At 39.2% G+C, this 15,317-nt stretch overlaps 1 pseudogene; it reads right to left on the bottom strand.

The window, feature by feature from the left end:
• Positions 1-3,310: 3,310 nt before the first annotated feature.
• Positions 3,311-15,317, bottom strand: part of LOC128017471 (C-type mannose receptor 2-like) — a 38,187-nt pseudogene continuing 26,180 nt past the window's right edge.

The following is a 15,317-nucleotide window of genomic DNA, read 5'->3' on the forward strand; positions in this document are numbered from 1 at the left end:
TGTCTGTTTTGTTGGGTAGAGAGCGGAGATTTGCCAGATGGATGCTAGGCAACGGCGTTCAAAATCCGTGCTTCCTGAGTCTGACGAGCGCTCCCGCTCGCTTCCCCCGTCGGCGCGTCCTGAAGCGTTTGATCAGCGCCGCCGCTCCTCCGATAACAACGTTTAGTAAAATGCCTGAATAATTTAAATCCGGTAAAAGATCTTGTGGTGTGTTCTGCCGAATGTTCAGCAGTTCATCCCTGGTGAAACTGATCGTGTTTGTTAAACAAAAAAAAGGAAAAACGAACAAAAACAGTACAAACACTGGAGAGCCAAGCACTGAAGCAGCCATGCACGGCGCCATCGAGTACGATTTCATCTATTTTCTTTGTTGTGTCAGAAATATTATTCAAAAATAAATCTGTTTCTCTATCATCAAAAGGGTCTGAAGTGTACAGAGTTTTATAAAACTTGGTGACATATTCAGTGATATCTTTATTGTTTTTTTACATAATTGTTATTAATCATGAGTTTACGTTCTCACCTTGCTCCATCCACTTCTGTCTACTCCTTATAAAGGCACCTTTAGCTTTGTCTATATAAATTGTGTCTAATTGTAATTGCAAGGAGCCCAATTGTTTAATTTCTCCATTTGTTAAAATTTGCTTACCAGATAATTCCATTATTTCTTCAATTAATTTATTTTCTTTTTCTTTTATAACTTTAGCTATTTTTTCCCTATACCTATAGCTATGCTTCGTATTTCAAATTTCATTAATTCCCAATTGTGACCAAATTTCCAATATTTTCCTATAATTTCAGTGGCTTTGTTTTTAAACCATTCATTCTGTAACAAGATTTTATTTAATTTCCAATAATTTGATTTAGGACGAGCTAGACTTACAGCATCTTTGTTAATTTTAAACCCACAACCTTAGGGTTAGGAGTCAAACTCTCTAACCAATAGTCAAATTATCACTTACCAAGTAGATTGTCAATTATCCAGAATTGTGCAGCTCTACTTCTGTATGACTGACTGTCTCTCCCCTGACATACAGTCTGGACAAATGGTAGTCTCGAGCCCTGACGCAGGGACATAGTCATCATTTCAGAAGTCAAGGGGGATGAAGTGTCAAATATATTATTTTTTATTATTTTTTATTTTTTTATTTAATTGACAACTTCATTTTGTAACAACAATATAAATTAGAATAATTTTAACCATTTGATCCAGGGGGTGGAGATGGGTAGTTTTAGGGGAGAAATGGGATCGAGGGGGTGGAGATGGGTGGTTTAAGGGATATGTAAAGTGGGACGATTTGGATCTCTAGTTGGAGTTGGTTCACTACTGTAATATTAGTGTACTTAAAGAGTAACTCCTAAGGAACTGTCCACTTAAAACGTTCTGGACACTAACCACAATTTATATGTAAAGCTAACTGGCCGCTGCTGTGTAACATCAGATTAATTACATGATAAATCTAATATAAAGTGTAATACTTTCTTTACAAAAAAGGGCTGTTAGTCCTGTTACACAAATATTACAGCTGTAGATACGATGTACTAATGTGTACTTACACTGTGGTTACATACTGTGCATACATTTAATTACTATATAAGTACACAGGTATTAGGGACATGATATATAACTTTTTCTCTACATTTTCCTAATTACAATTTTATGATTTGTTTATATAAAAACACCTTTTCCTTTTCCCTGGCAATCATTGACTAATAGTTAGAGAGTCAGACTTGTCATCCAAAGGTTGTGGGTTTGAGTCTCAGGTCTGGCAGGGATTGTTTGTTGGGAGCGAATGACCAGTGCTTTACTTCTATGATGCTGTTCTGGACTTTCTTTGTAAGAGTATCCTCTGGCTTTGAGTTTGAATGAAACAGACACTACATGAGAGTGTTTAAATCTTGTTCCTGAGCGCATTACTGTCTTTGCTGGGTGTTTTTAGGGAATATTTGCATTTATTCATATGCCATTGTATTAGTTACTCATGTGCTGGACTGCTATGATTTGGCTAATGCAGGACCCTACTAAATGATGCATATCAGAGGGGTTTAGAAGTGAGTATACACAATGCTGATTGATAAAGAAGTGGCTATAGGTCTACCTGCACACACCCTGCACTACACCAATGATTTTGACTATTACAGAGAGTATAAATTGAGAGGAGGATTTGTAAGAAAAAATATAAAATGAAGAAAATTCCCCACTAAAATTTCTAATTTTGTTTGTTTCATGCTCCTGCCGTTTATTTTATATTTTTTTAAGAAAGCACAAACATGTTTGAATGTAAACACATTCTCATGAATTTGTCCTTACCACATTTAGACCTTCAGGTGATAGACTATATTTCAACTATATTTACATATTTGATGTAAAACAGGAGGATAAACAGTGAGTGTTATTGTATTTCAGTCTTATTTATCAGGGTCCATATTCACAAAACATATTCATTCAAACCATCCTAAAATGGCTGTTTGCTGGCAATCTGCCTCTTAATGTAAACATTTAAGAAACATTTTATGATAATGATATTTTAAAAAGGTATCACCTTTGGTTTTGGAGTTTTCTTAATGGTCAGATAAAATGTTTTGTGAATATGGTCCCTGTTTTACTATACTATAACTGTGTCCCAATTCAGAGACTGCATCCTGTGAAGTCTATCAAGGTCAAAGCAGCCGAAGATTTCCTGTTCCCACCCACCATTCCTGTTGCCTAGCAACTGCATGACAGCTGTCATTAGGACATAGCAGAGATGTTTCTGACAGACATTTAAACACAAAACTGTATGGGCAAGATAGTTAAATGGAGATATTACAGAAAGGCTGCTATTCATTCAGCCTTCGAATGAAATGAGCATCTAAATTGTACTTTTTTTATTCACATATGCTAGCTCATGCACACAGTTAAACGCGTTGTCTTTCAAAATATACTGGACTTGATAGAGTGTGTGAACACAGGCGGTCGATTCATGCACTCTTGAACACTTCATCTTTGTCCAGCCTCTGATGTATTTTTTCTCCAGAAGTTATGACTGATAGAAATGTGTCTTTAGTCTTTCAATGTAAAGTTGAGGTTCTCTCAAAACCTGCTCACACAAGCGATTGACAATGTTCTAATCTGTTCCTCGACAGAACAAAATCAGACCATTTACAGCTTAATAACAGTTTACTGTAGAATATATTTGAACTAAATATACAAATATCTGAACAAAAGATTTCTACGTTTTTAAAACTAAAAAGAGTCTACTGAAATTATTAAGTGTAAAATTATTACATTACCAAGTGATGAATAAAAATTAAGTTAAAGGAAGTGAACACACCATCACTTGTTTCCTCACATGAAGGTCTGTGTATCCTTTCACTCTTAATATCTGCTGCAGATGAAGTTGAGTTTGTCAGTTTCAGGACGGCTGATCCAGCGCTGATCTCCTCCAGACTGAACTGCTCCAGATCTCACTGTGTGTTCACAGTCCTCCTCTGATGTGCCGTTCCCTGGAGCCCAGTTCTGATAGCACACCGTCTCTCCACTCACCCAGTACCAGACGCCCAAAATATGAGAGTAACGTAAACCCAACCACAGCTCCGCAGTAGACGCTCGTTTAACCACGTTCATCACACGACGCTGAATCTCTTCTGAATGAACCGAGAGCAGATCCACATGATTCTGTCTGCAGTATCTCAGAGCTTCAGACCACGTCCGTTTCTCTCTGATCACAATCAGTTTATCTGGAAACCAAACAGAGCACAAGCAGAAACTAGAGAGAGACTGATCAAAAACAACATCAGAACAAACACTGTGGATGAATCTGTCATGTCAGACATGTAGCGGGAACTTTAAGAGATCTGGAAGAGATGATGGATTGTGTGTGTTTTGTGAGGATCTACTCACCTTCATGACATACAAAAGGATATTGTAAGTAACAAGGGATGTCATTCCATCGTCCCTGAGCGCTCTTTTCAACATGTGTACAGTTTTCATAACCTCCATAATTATTAGGTTCACCAGACTTCCAGTAACTGAAAGAGTAGTTACTCTGATCTGACCACTGCCATGAGTCTCTGAACAGACCGATCCAGACATATTTTTCAGATGGGTGCTTCTCACTAATAATGATCTTCTTAACCTTCTCATTCTCATCCTGGTTTCTCACACTGATCTGATCTGATTCTTTCTGCAGTAACTCTGAGCGTCTCTCCAGTTCATCGTCTGATTGATAAAGACGAGTCTTGTGTTCGCTTCAAGAAAGACAAATGGACAAAGATTCATGAATCAGTTTGTTCATTATTCTTTCGCTGTTTTATGGTTTGGATGTGAACAGGAGCAGTGTTGGAAACATCAGAAACATGTCTCTCAAAGACTTGAGCTGCTTCTTCAGCTGGTGATTTACTGAATATGAACTATATTTTCAGGATTATATTAAAGATCTAACATGAAGTAACACTGAGGAACATTGTGATGATTTTAAAGCTCTCTCTATTGATCCATTATGAACACTTGACTCAGACACAAAGAGCCGATGAGAGAAACATCAAACAGAGGAAGATGTTACACTGCAGATAAATATGCTCGTTAACATTCATTTAGACTGTAGATCACTAATTTATAAATTAATAAATAATAAATTAATTGTTTTAATGTCGTATCATGAACTGGACTTGAGTTCATGTACAAGTGAAATAAAGATGTTACAGGTTTGTATTGAGATACTGAAGACTGAAATAATAAACTTTATCAACTCTAGTCACTGCTGTATATATTTCTTATAAACATTATGATTATTGTCAGAAGATTATTGGGTGACACTTTAGAGTAAGTGTTCATTAGTTAATGTTAGTTAACTTCATTATTTAACATGAACTAAGCAAGAACAATCCTTCTACAACATTTATTAATCTTAGTTAATGTTAATTTCAACATTTATTAATGCATTATTCAAATCAAAAGTTGTGCTTGTTAACATGAGTTAATGCACTCTGAATTAAGGCGAGACACTGCAGGTGAACAGGGCAAAAAAAAAAAAAAAACTAATAGTTATCACCTTACTTACCCAGTTGATTGATTACATTGATTATTGCAAACATTTTTAAACAAGTTTTAAAAAAAAGTATGTTTAAATATGCAAATTAGGCATTATTTCATGAAATATGTGCTAATTTGCATAAATGTCTAGTACAAAAATCTAAACACTAGATGAAGTCAGTTTCAAAATTTTTGTTTAGTTTTTTTTTTTTTTTTTACATATTAGAGTCAAATGTTTTTACAGAGGGAATTCTGGTTATCTTTTTTTGTCACTCCATAATTCAGAAAATACTTTGAACAGCCAGAAAACAATATATTTTCACAATTTTGGGGGGAATAAAATGTTGTATATAATCAAGGAAAATATATATGAACAAATCCCTCTGTACAAACCTTCAGAATATAGACAGGAATAAAAATGTCAAGTTTGGTGTGTGTAAGTGCTACTGAAGTGGAGATTTATGGGTCAGTGTTGAAGAAAAAACGGCCTTTAAAAATATGTATTGTAATGGAAATCGATTGACACAAACAGATAAAGTGCTATAAAATAAACACTTAACAGTGTCTTTTGGATGTTTTCCTTCCACTAGTTTGAAAAAAGCACTTTATGAAAAACCAAAAAGCCCAAAATCTCAAAATTGACAGGTGCTTGAAAAAACAGTGTTCTTGCCTGCAGTGTCTCACCTTAACATGAACCAACAATAAATAACTGTATTTTCATAACAAAGATGATTAAATACAGTAAAATTGTAATACAGTAATAAATGTATTGTGCATTGCTTGTTCATGTTTATTAATACATTCATTAACATAAACTAATGGAACCTTATTCTAATGTGTTACCGATTATTGTTATGATTATTAATAATTAGACCCCTATCAATATCTCTCTCTGTGATTTATTTCTCTATAGTCTCTTTAACTGCAGGTCATCATTGTGACAAATTACCCCATAATGTGAAATCTTTTCATTTCTGGAAAATATTGTGTCTATACAGAATATTAGCAATGAAAGTGAAAAATATACAGTCACCTCTATACTCATAATCAAATTAAAATAGTGGTTAGTATTGCATAAAGAAATGGTATTTGCACATCTATAAATGAATGGTTGTTGAATTTCTATAAATTAATTTTAAATAGCTGCACTCACTGTTGCTGCAGATGAACTGGTAGTTTTTACCACATCTCAAATCTTCCCATTGTCCATTTCTCATCACAGCGCACTCATCTCTGCCATCAGGTTGTTTAGGAGCCCAGTTCAGATAGAGCGCAGGTTCACCTGAAGACCACTGCCATTTTCTCTCCAGTCCAATCCAGAAACGTACATCATTCACACTCTTCATCAGCTCGTTCATGTCGTTCATGTTGTCAGCGGTGGCCAGATCTGTGTAATTCTCTCTGCAGTATCTCTGAGCTTCAGTCCAGGTCTTCTTCTCATTTATAAAGTGATACTGACGCTGAACACATTCAGATACGGAGCAGAGAGCTGTGAAAGAGAGACGCTGCTTTAATGCTTTTCAGAACAGCATCAAACCTAATGAAACTAGAAGCCATAAATAAAACCACAAACACTCACCAACGAGAAGAAGAATGAAATATAGAGTTTGCTCCATTTCTGAGGAAGACATAATATAGATTAAAATAAAGATAACATTTAAAATATTCACTTATTAATTGTAGTGTTAAACATTATTTCAGTGATAATTTAAAATTCATCATAACAGGAACATAAATGCACCATACACAATCATTAAGACAATATTAATAACTAAAAGTCTAATATAAAGAATGAAGATGCGAGTTGTTCTTACTTTAGAGGATGTGTGTTTCTGTTCTGAGTCTGATGTTTCTGTCTGCAGCTTCAAACTCTGTAATGATTATATCTGCACTCATTCGTCACTTCATGTGTTTATTACTCTAAAACAAAAGCCCTTTTCATTTTTCTTCCTCGTTCACGTGTATCTTCTTCTGTCACTGTTGATGTTTGTGTTGGACTTTGTTGCTGTAATTCTGTGGAAGTGTGTTCATTTGAATGTGGTGGAGATGGAGAGTCTATATGTTCTGGAATGAAGTGTATTTCCAGCAGCTTCACACGAACAACCTCAACATTTACATTTCTGTTTTCAATTTTCTTTCAGTTTTGATATTGTCAGAGACCAACAACATGTTTCTGCTTCCCATTCCCAAACTGATGAAATATTCTCACAAAATGTGAACTTGTTTTGTATCTGTCGTGTCATGAGTGCTATCACACAGAGTAATACAAACATGCAAATAAAAGACAACATCAACAACACACTCAACTCTTTAAATGCGAAAACTATAGCCTCAGAGAACATCTACATTATTTCCCTACGCACTGTTGCTCTCTTCATATAATGTCAACTTATTTAACAGTAAATTTAATTCACTGGAGTTACAAATCATGCTTGCATAACCCCTCTCTCGCATTTACTTGATACTCTTTAATCATTGTCTCATATATATTTTTTTTTTTAATTCACTGATCTTCATGCATATGACTAGATATGGGATCAAGCCAGATAAAAGTTTATTTTTCATTTGAAAATTCTTGTTCACATTCACCATTTTTACTCTGAATCAGCAGCAGAAGCTACATAATATAGCACCAAAATCTGCATACAGCGTAAATTTATTTACATACGAGGTACAAGAGCAGGAAACTAAACTAAAAATAGAAAATGCATGAAACTTTGAATTCTGATGCAGTTGTATTTTCATCAGTCAATCAGTGTTGACATGATGATATCATTTTCCTGCAGCTCTCAGTTTTTTGTCCAGCTCTACTTGCCTCATGGATATTAGTTATAATAAGTGAGGTTCATTCAGCAGGCAGTTGCTGGTAAGTGAACACATTCTGGTATTATATTGTTCCCTCTGACAAATGTTTGTATAAATGAGAGAACAGTCCCAGAAAGTCATATTTGAATAAACTAATAAATGTTAAGAAAAAATGTCATTTATTTTGTCCTTGTTTGCACTCTTTTATTCGTCAGGCTGATAGGCAGCTGTAAAGCACATGTGGCGAGATCTGTGTAAGGTCCCAGCATTGCTCCCAGTTTGTCCCAGCACTTTTTCTGTGGATCGTAATGGTGCAGCCATGGCGTATCACGGGCTGAATCAGCCGAAGAGCCTCTCAAAACACACAGCTAGCTGTCTGTCAAGGGTGAGAGCTGCGATTGGGGCAGAACGGGATCGTACAACTCACACTCCAGCTGGTCTCCAAATCCTGTCCACATTGGCTGCAATCCCCAGACACCACCAATCGCTGTTCTGAACCAGCATCACATGACCTGCCCGTCCCGCCCTCAGCGTGTTTTGAGCAGTCGTGCAGCGGGTCGTAGAGCCACACAGACTCAGACAGCAGCTTAGGTGAGAGTCACAGCCGTCAAACATCTGTCTGTTCAACACGGCCTCGGTGTGACCGCTAAATATTCGATATGATGCTGTTGAATTACACAATTTTGAATAAAAAATAGGCCTATAGGCGTGATTCATAATTGAATGTGTGAGAGAATAAATATCGAAGTTGTTTTCAACAGATTCTGTATGATTAAAGAGAGTGTGTTTAGGCTATTTTAAAATATAGCCAAATTAGGATTATATACAAAATATTATTTGCAAATAGATCAAATGAGTTAATTCACAATGCATTTTAGTTGTCTATTCTTTAGATTTTCCCATTCTAAAGTAGAAAGGAGATATTTAAAGTGTGCTAGAGAAAAAAAATCCCACTAATTTATATTCGCAAACCATGATTTTCAGGCTGGACCTCCAGGTGTTTTCCTCAGCTGTGTAACACTCCACTGACTCCAATGACATTTTCTTTTAATGTAGTATTCACCACAAAACATTTTTTATCAGTGTTGTAACTCAGTATATATTTTTTATATCTATCTGAAATAACAACAAATTGGGGTTTCCTTTAGCCCACTTCTGTTTATGTATATGGTATTTTCCCATAATCAAACAAGGCCACATTTTGTGGCAATGTTTGTCTATTAAAATAAAAACCTTATTTGTCATGCATTATCTTTTAGGCAGCAACCATGAAGATTTCCAGTTAATGCACTCAAATTCAGAATGATTTAGAAGATATTGGGCTGTATTCTGTTAGTAACTTCCTGATAAATTAATTATTCCCTTTTATATCCGTAATAGTAACTAAAGTTCTCCTCATCCAACATCATGTCTCCTCATTTACATTTTCTTTAAACAGACATTTTAATCCAGATGGTAAAGCATCCAACACAATATTATTAAGTGATTATTGAAATATTGTACCTTTGTCTACCATTTTTTAAAATAAAGTAATTATATACCTGTCATAACAAAATATATATTTATTTGGAGAGAAATTATGCTTCTATATAAGCGTCCGTGAGAGAAGCACCTGCTTGTGAGAATAACTTAACCTAACAGAAGCCTTACTTATTTCCAAGTTGCTTTGAAACAGAAAAGAAACACCAACCATCTTTTCAAAGATTAGATTAGGAATTAAATACCAAATTTTATTTTTGCATTGAAAGTAATTATTGATCGAACCCAATTTTAAACTGCATTTGATGTGCTTAAGTCAAGCAAAATTAAGCTTTCCCCTTTCCTTTTCAACATTACATATTTCGATTACTAAATAGGTAATAATATTCTTTACAGGGATGCCATTAATATCAAGAAGTTCATGATTTTTCAGAGCGAACATCTGACATTTGTTTAAATTAAATTTTAACCCTGATACCAATGAAAAGTAATTCAAACAGTCAATCAAATTTTTCATGTCTAATGAATCTCTAACAAATATTGTTGTATCATCTGCTTATTGACAGCATTTTAATTCTCTTTCTAAAATACTGATTCCATGAAAATTATATTTGTTCATGTAAAAAGTCATTGTCTGGTTTACAAATAAGAATAAAGCAGTTATTGGGCATCCCTGCCTTATGCCTCTTTCCAAGAGAAATCTGGTGGTATACTTTACTGGAATTCGCAAATTTTACTGAAATATTACACCCCTTGAATGAAGTATAAATTGTCACGGTTCATGGGTCAGTGTGCTCATCTTGCATCTCTGTCTGATTGTGTGCATTTGTTAACTAGCAGCAGCTGCGTTAATGAGTACCAGCTGCGACTCATTTGTGCTGCCTTTAAGTTTGGCTGGCATTCCTGTTCGTTTTGTTGGTTAGTTGATTTCTCGTCTGTCTTTCTTGTTTAGTTGTGCTCCTGTCCCTCCAGTTGGTATTCTCTGGACTTTATCCCTCGCCCACCTAGGATTTACTAGGAGTTAATGCTGCCTGAGTGGTCTGGACGTGATTCATCTGGGGTTATGCCATCGTCTTCCTACGTTCTTATTGCTGACTGTCAGAGCTACAAATAAACAATTTTTACCTCGCACTTGGATCTCGGGACTCGATCATTGTGACAGAACGAACCAACCAGAATGGATCCAGCAAGCTTGGCAGAATTACGAGACTTTTTAACCAGTAGGAATTCTTGCATGGAATGCCAGGAGGATCAGATGATGGCCATGAGTCATGCTGTCCAAGCCCTGGTCGCTCAGGTTTCGGAACTTCATCGTTTCCCACCGAGGAGTCTAAGGTAGCATTCATTATAACTCTACTCACTGGACGAGCGGCAAGCTGGAGAACCACCGTGTGGGAAGAGTCTAGAACGATGCTTGCACAAACTACCTATATGGTCATTTTTTGTTGGAGGACAGGCTCCTACATACGTAACCTGGGACGTTCCCCTTCAGGAACTTGAGCTGGATCCAAAACGCTATTGGAGTGAGAATGCCCACGCTGCCAGACTTGCAAGTCCCTGCCTAGTGTGTATACAAGGAGCACAATTAAGTCAAGAGAAAGAAGAGCCGAGAGTGGCTCGCTGATCTAAACCAAAAAATCTGATGAATGTGAGGGGTGTGGACCGTCCAGCTGCGTTGGAGATGTCCTGTATAGACACACCTGACAAGAAAGCCTTGGAGACTGCCATACATCGGTTCAAGTGAGCCTTGACTCCCAATGGTGTGGGGGGATCAGAGGACTCAAGGTTTTAGGATAGCATCCTGATCAACCACTTCTTCTGGCCAGAGGTGTCACGGTTCATGAATGCACTGTTTCCTGCTCGTCTCATGTTACGTCATGTTGATTGTTTCATGTGGGTGTTACAGCTGCAGCTCATTACATCAGCCTATATAATGTCCTGTCTTGTGTCTCTTGTTTGTCAGATTGTTGTTTGAGGTCCTCCGTGATTCTTTTCTGTGTCCCATCTGCTCAGCTTACTCCTTGTGTCTTGTTCCTGTTCGGTCGTTGTGGATTACCATCATCTCAGGGATCCCTCCTCATCATTCACCTACTCACTCTATCGCCTTCTCACCGGTCTGTGCTGCCATCGAGGTTCCTGCACCACCCACCACCAACCCAGCCTGACGTTACGTCTTTTATAAAGACTGTTTACTTGCAACTTGCTTGCTGTCCTTTATACGATCATGACAGAATGATCTGACCACCCATGGAAGCAGCAAGTAACCCATCTTCGGCGTTAGAAGAGCTCCTCAGCGCCAGTGCTCGAAGGACAGACTCCCAGGAATGGAATCTTAACGACACCGATCGGGCTGTCCAGGCTTTGGTGGTGCAGGTGTCCAAGCTCACCCTGCAATTACAACTCCTGCGAGCACCCACTGCGCCGCTCACACCGTCCGTTCCCCCCACACCACCGGAGACCCCCTCCCAGCCGGAACCACGCCTTCTGGGTTCCGGAAATCTACTCTGGTGAGCCAAATTTCTGTAGAGCTTTCCTAACACGATGCTCAATGTACTTCTCCCTTCTACCTTCTCAAACGAACAAGCCAAGGTGGCGTTCGTCTTAACGCTGCTCACTGGGAGGGTGGCATTATGGGGAACTGCAGTGTGGGAGAATCAAGATCCATGCTGCGCCTCATTCTAGACACTCGTCACGTGATGAGGCGGGTGTTGAAGACTGAGATGGTCAGCACGATCTCACGACTGTCAAGCACTTTTGGACTCCGGGGCTGAAGGTAATTTCCTGGACTATGCACTTGCATGCAAGCTTCAAATTCCCCTCAGACCACTCACTCACCAGATCACAATGGACAAAGACTGCCGGTCATCTTACTCACCACTGAAAACATTACCCTCATCACATCAGGCAACCACTCAGAAATCATCTCATTATATATACTAGACTCTCCCCTTGCACCCATAGTTCTTGGTCAACCCTGGCTCCTCCGTCACAACCCCAAAGTGGACTGGCAACTTCATTCCATCCTGGAGTCTTGTCTAGTGTCTGCTTGTCCATCTGTTTCTATGTCTATGTTTCAGGAGGAAGCAGTGGATTTGTCTAAAGTCCCCGTTAGAGTATCTCAACCTGAAGAAAGTATTCAGTAAGTCTCGTGCTGCTTCTCTCCCTCCGCATCGTCCCTATGACTGTGCCATAGATTTACTGTCAGGTAAGTCTCCGCCTAAAGGCAAATTATATTCACTTTCTGTTCCAGAGAGGGAGGCTATGGAGAAATATATTTCTGATTCTCTAGCTTCGGGGTTCATCCACCCTTCCTCTTCTCCAGTGGGGACGGGGTTATTTTTTGTGGGGAAGAAAGACGGGTCTCTGTGACCTTGTATTGGTTACCGGGGGCTGAACAACATCACGATAAAGAATAAATACCCTTTGCCGTTGATGTCCTCAGCCTTCAAAAGCTTGCTGGGAGCGTCGATCCTCACGAAATTGGACTTACGTAATGCTTATCATTTGGTCCGTATTAGGGAGGGGGATGAATGGAAGACCGCTTTTAACACCCCCAGGGGGCACTTTGAATACTTGGTCATGCCCTTCGGGCTGTCCAACTCCCCAGCGGTCTTCCAGGCATTCGTCAACGACATGCTGCGAGATATGGTCGATCAATTCATATATGTCTACCTGGACGACATATAGATTTTTCCCTCTTCTCTCCAGGAACACATGCAGCACTTTCAACGAGTGCTTCAGATGTTACTAGAGAACGGGCTTTTTGTCAAGGCAGAGAAATGCACTTTTCATGCACAGTCTGTTCCGTTTTTTGGATATATCGTGTCGACTGAGGGAATACGCATGGATCCCGAGAAAGTTAAGGCTGTGGTAGAGTGGCCAAGTCCAGATTCCCGTTAGGCCCTACAGAGGTTTCTGGGGTTCGCCAACTTCTACCGGTGTTTTATTCACAACTTCAGCCAACTAGCCGTACCTCTGACCACCTTGACCTCCCCCAGAACTACGTTCAGGTGGTTAGACACAGCCTAGGCAGTGTTTACCAAACTGAAGGGCTGCTTCGTTTCGGCCCCTATCTTGATCAACCCTGATCCATCACCTCAGTTTGTGGTGGAGATCGACGCATCAGAGGTGGGGGTAGGTGTGGTGTTATCCCAAAGTTCTCCCTCAGATGACAAGATGCACCCGTGCGCGTTTTTTTCATACCGATTATCCCCTGCCGAACGTAATTATGATTTTGGTAACCGAGAATTGTTGGCAGTCAAGATGGCATTGGAAGAATGGCGCCACTGGTTAGAAGGCTCAGGGGTTCCTTTTATAGTATGGACCGACCACAAGAATTTAGAATACATTAGAACTGCCAAAAGGTTGAACTCCAGGCAGGCTCGGTGGGCACTTTTTTTTCGGACATTTTGACTTTACTCTCTCGTACCACCCGGGTTCCAAGAACATCAAACCCAATTCACTGTCGCGCATTTATGACCGTTCCGAACACCCATCTACTCCTGAGTGAATTTTACATGAGACATTAGTGGTCTCTACACTCACATGGGAGGTCGAATCGAAGGTCAAGACGGCCTCAGAAGGGATAATGCCTCCACCCGGGTGCCGAGCGAATCAATTATTTGTTCCGGAGGGATTACGGTCCAACGTTATTCAGTGGGGGCATTGTTCTAATGTGGCTTGTCATCCAGGCATTAACCGTACTAAATTTTTGGTCTAGCAATGATTCTGGTGGCCACTTATGGCTCGCGAAATTCACAGTTTTGTTTCGGCTTGCTCGGTTTGTGCCACTGGTAAGACTTCCAATCAACCCCCTGATGGGTTACTTCAACCACTGCCAGTCCCTTCGAGACCCTGGTCCAATATCGCACTATATATTATTACCGCCCTCCCACCCTCTCTGGGCAACATGGTCATTTTAACCGTGGTGGACCAGTTTTCAACCGGCGGCCCACTTTATTCCCTTGCCCAAATTACCCTAAGCCAAGTAGATAGCGTTTACCCTCTTAGATCACGTCTTATGTTTACATGGCCTCCCGACAGACGTGGTTTCCGACAGGAATCCCAGTTTGTTTCCAAATGTTGGCATGAGTTTTGCAGATTACTGGGAGTGACTGTGAGTCTGTCCTCAGGGTTTCATCCCCAGAGCAATGGTCAAACCAAGAGAGCCAACCAAGATTTGGGAATTGTGTTGCGATGTCTGGTCTCCAAGAATCCTTCCTTCTGGAGCCAACAACTGTCGATGGTGGAGTACGCACACAATACATTACCTATATCAGCTACAGGCCAATCTCCCTTCGAGTGTAGTTAAGGATACCAGCCACCTATTTTTCCCAGTCTGGAATCCGAAGTCGCGGTCGCCTCCATTCACGCCTTTGTCCAGAGGTGTCACCGCACTTGGACTAGAGCCTGCGAGACTCTACTCCAAGAGGGGGCACACACCAAGGCTAAAGCTGACCTCCACCGGTCTAGGCCTCCTGTATATGTCGTGGGTCATTTCCCCATTTTCTCTATCATTTCCGTTTCGCCGCTAATTTCCGTTTTCACCGCTGGATGGACAGCAATTTTGTTTTCTATTTTCACCTCTGGATTGAGATATATTTATTTTATATACTCACCTCTGGATACACAGCATATTTAGTTCTCACCTCTGGATGGACAGAATATTTATTTTATATTTTCACCTCTGGATAGACAGCATATTTAGTTCTCACCTCTAGATGGACAGAATATTTATTTTATAATTTCACCTCTGGATAGACAGCATATTTAGTTCTCACCTCTGGATGGACAGTATATTTATTTTATATTTTCACCTCTGGATAGACATATATTTATTTTATATTTTCACCTCTGGATAGACAGCATATTTATTTTATATTTTCACCTCTGGTTAGACAGCATATTTAGTTCTCACCTCTGGATGGACAGTATATTTATTTTATATTTTCAACTCTGCATAGACAGCATATTTAGTTCTCACCTCTGGATGGACAGTATATTTATTTTATATTTTCAC

This window comes from Carassius gibelio, chromosome A7, assembly GCF_023724105.1.
Source record: "Carassius gibelio isolate Cgi1373 ecotype wild population from Czech Republic chromosome A7, carGib1.2-hapl.c, whole genome shotgun sequence".
NCBI lineage: Eukaryota > Metazoa > Chordata > Actinopteri > Cypriniformes > Cyprinidae > Carassius > Carassius gibelio.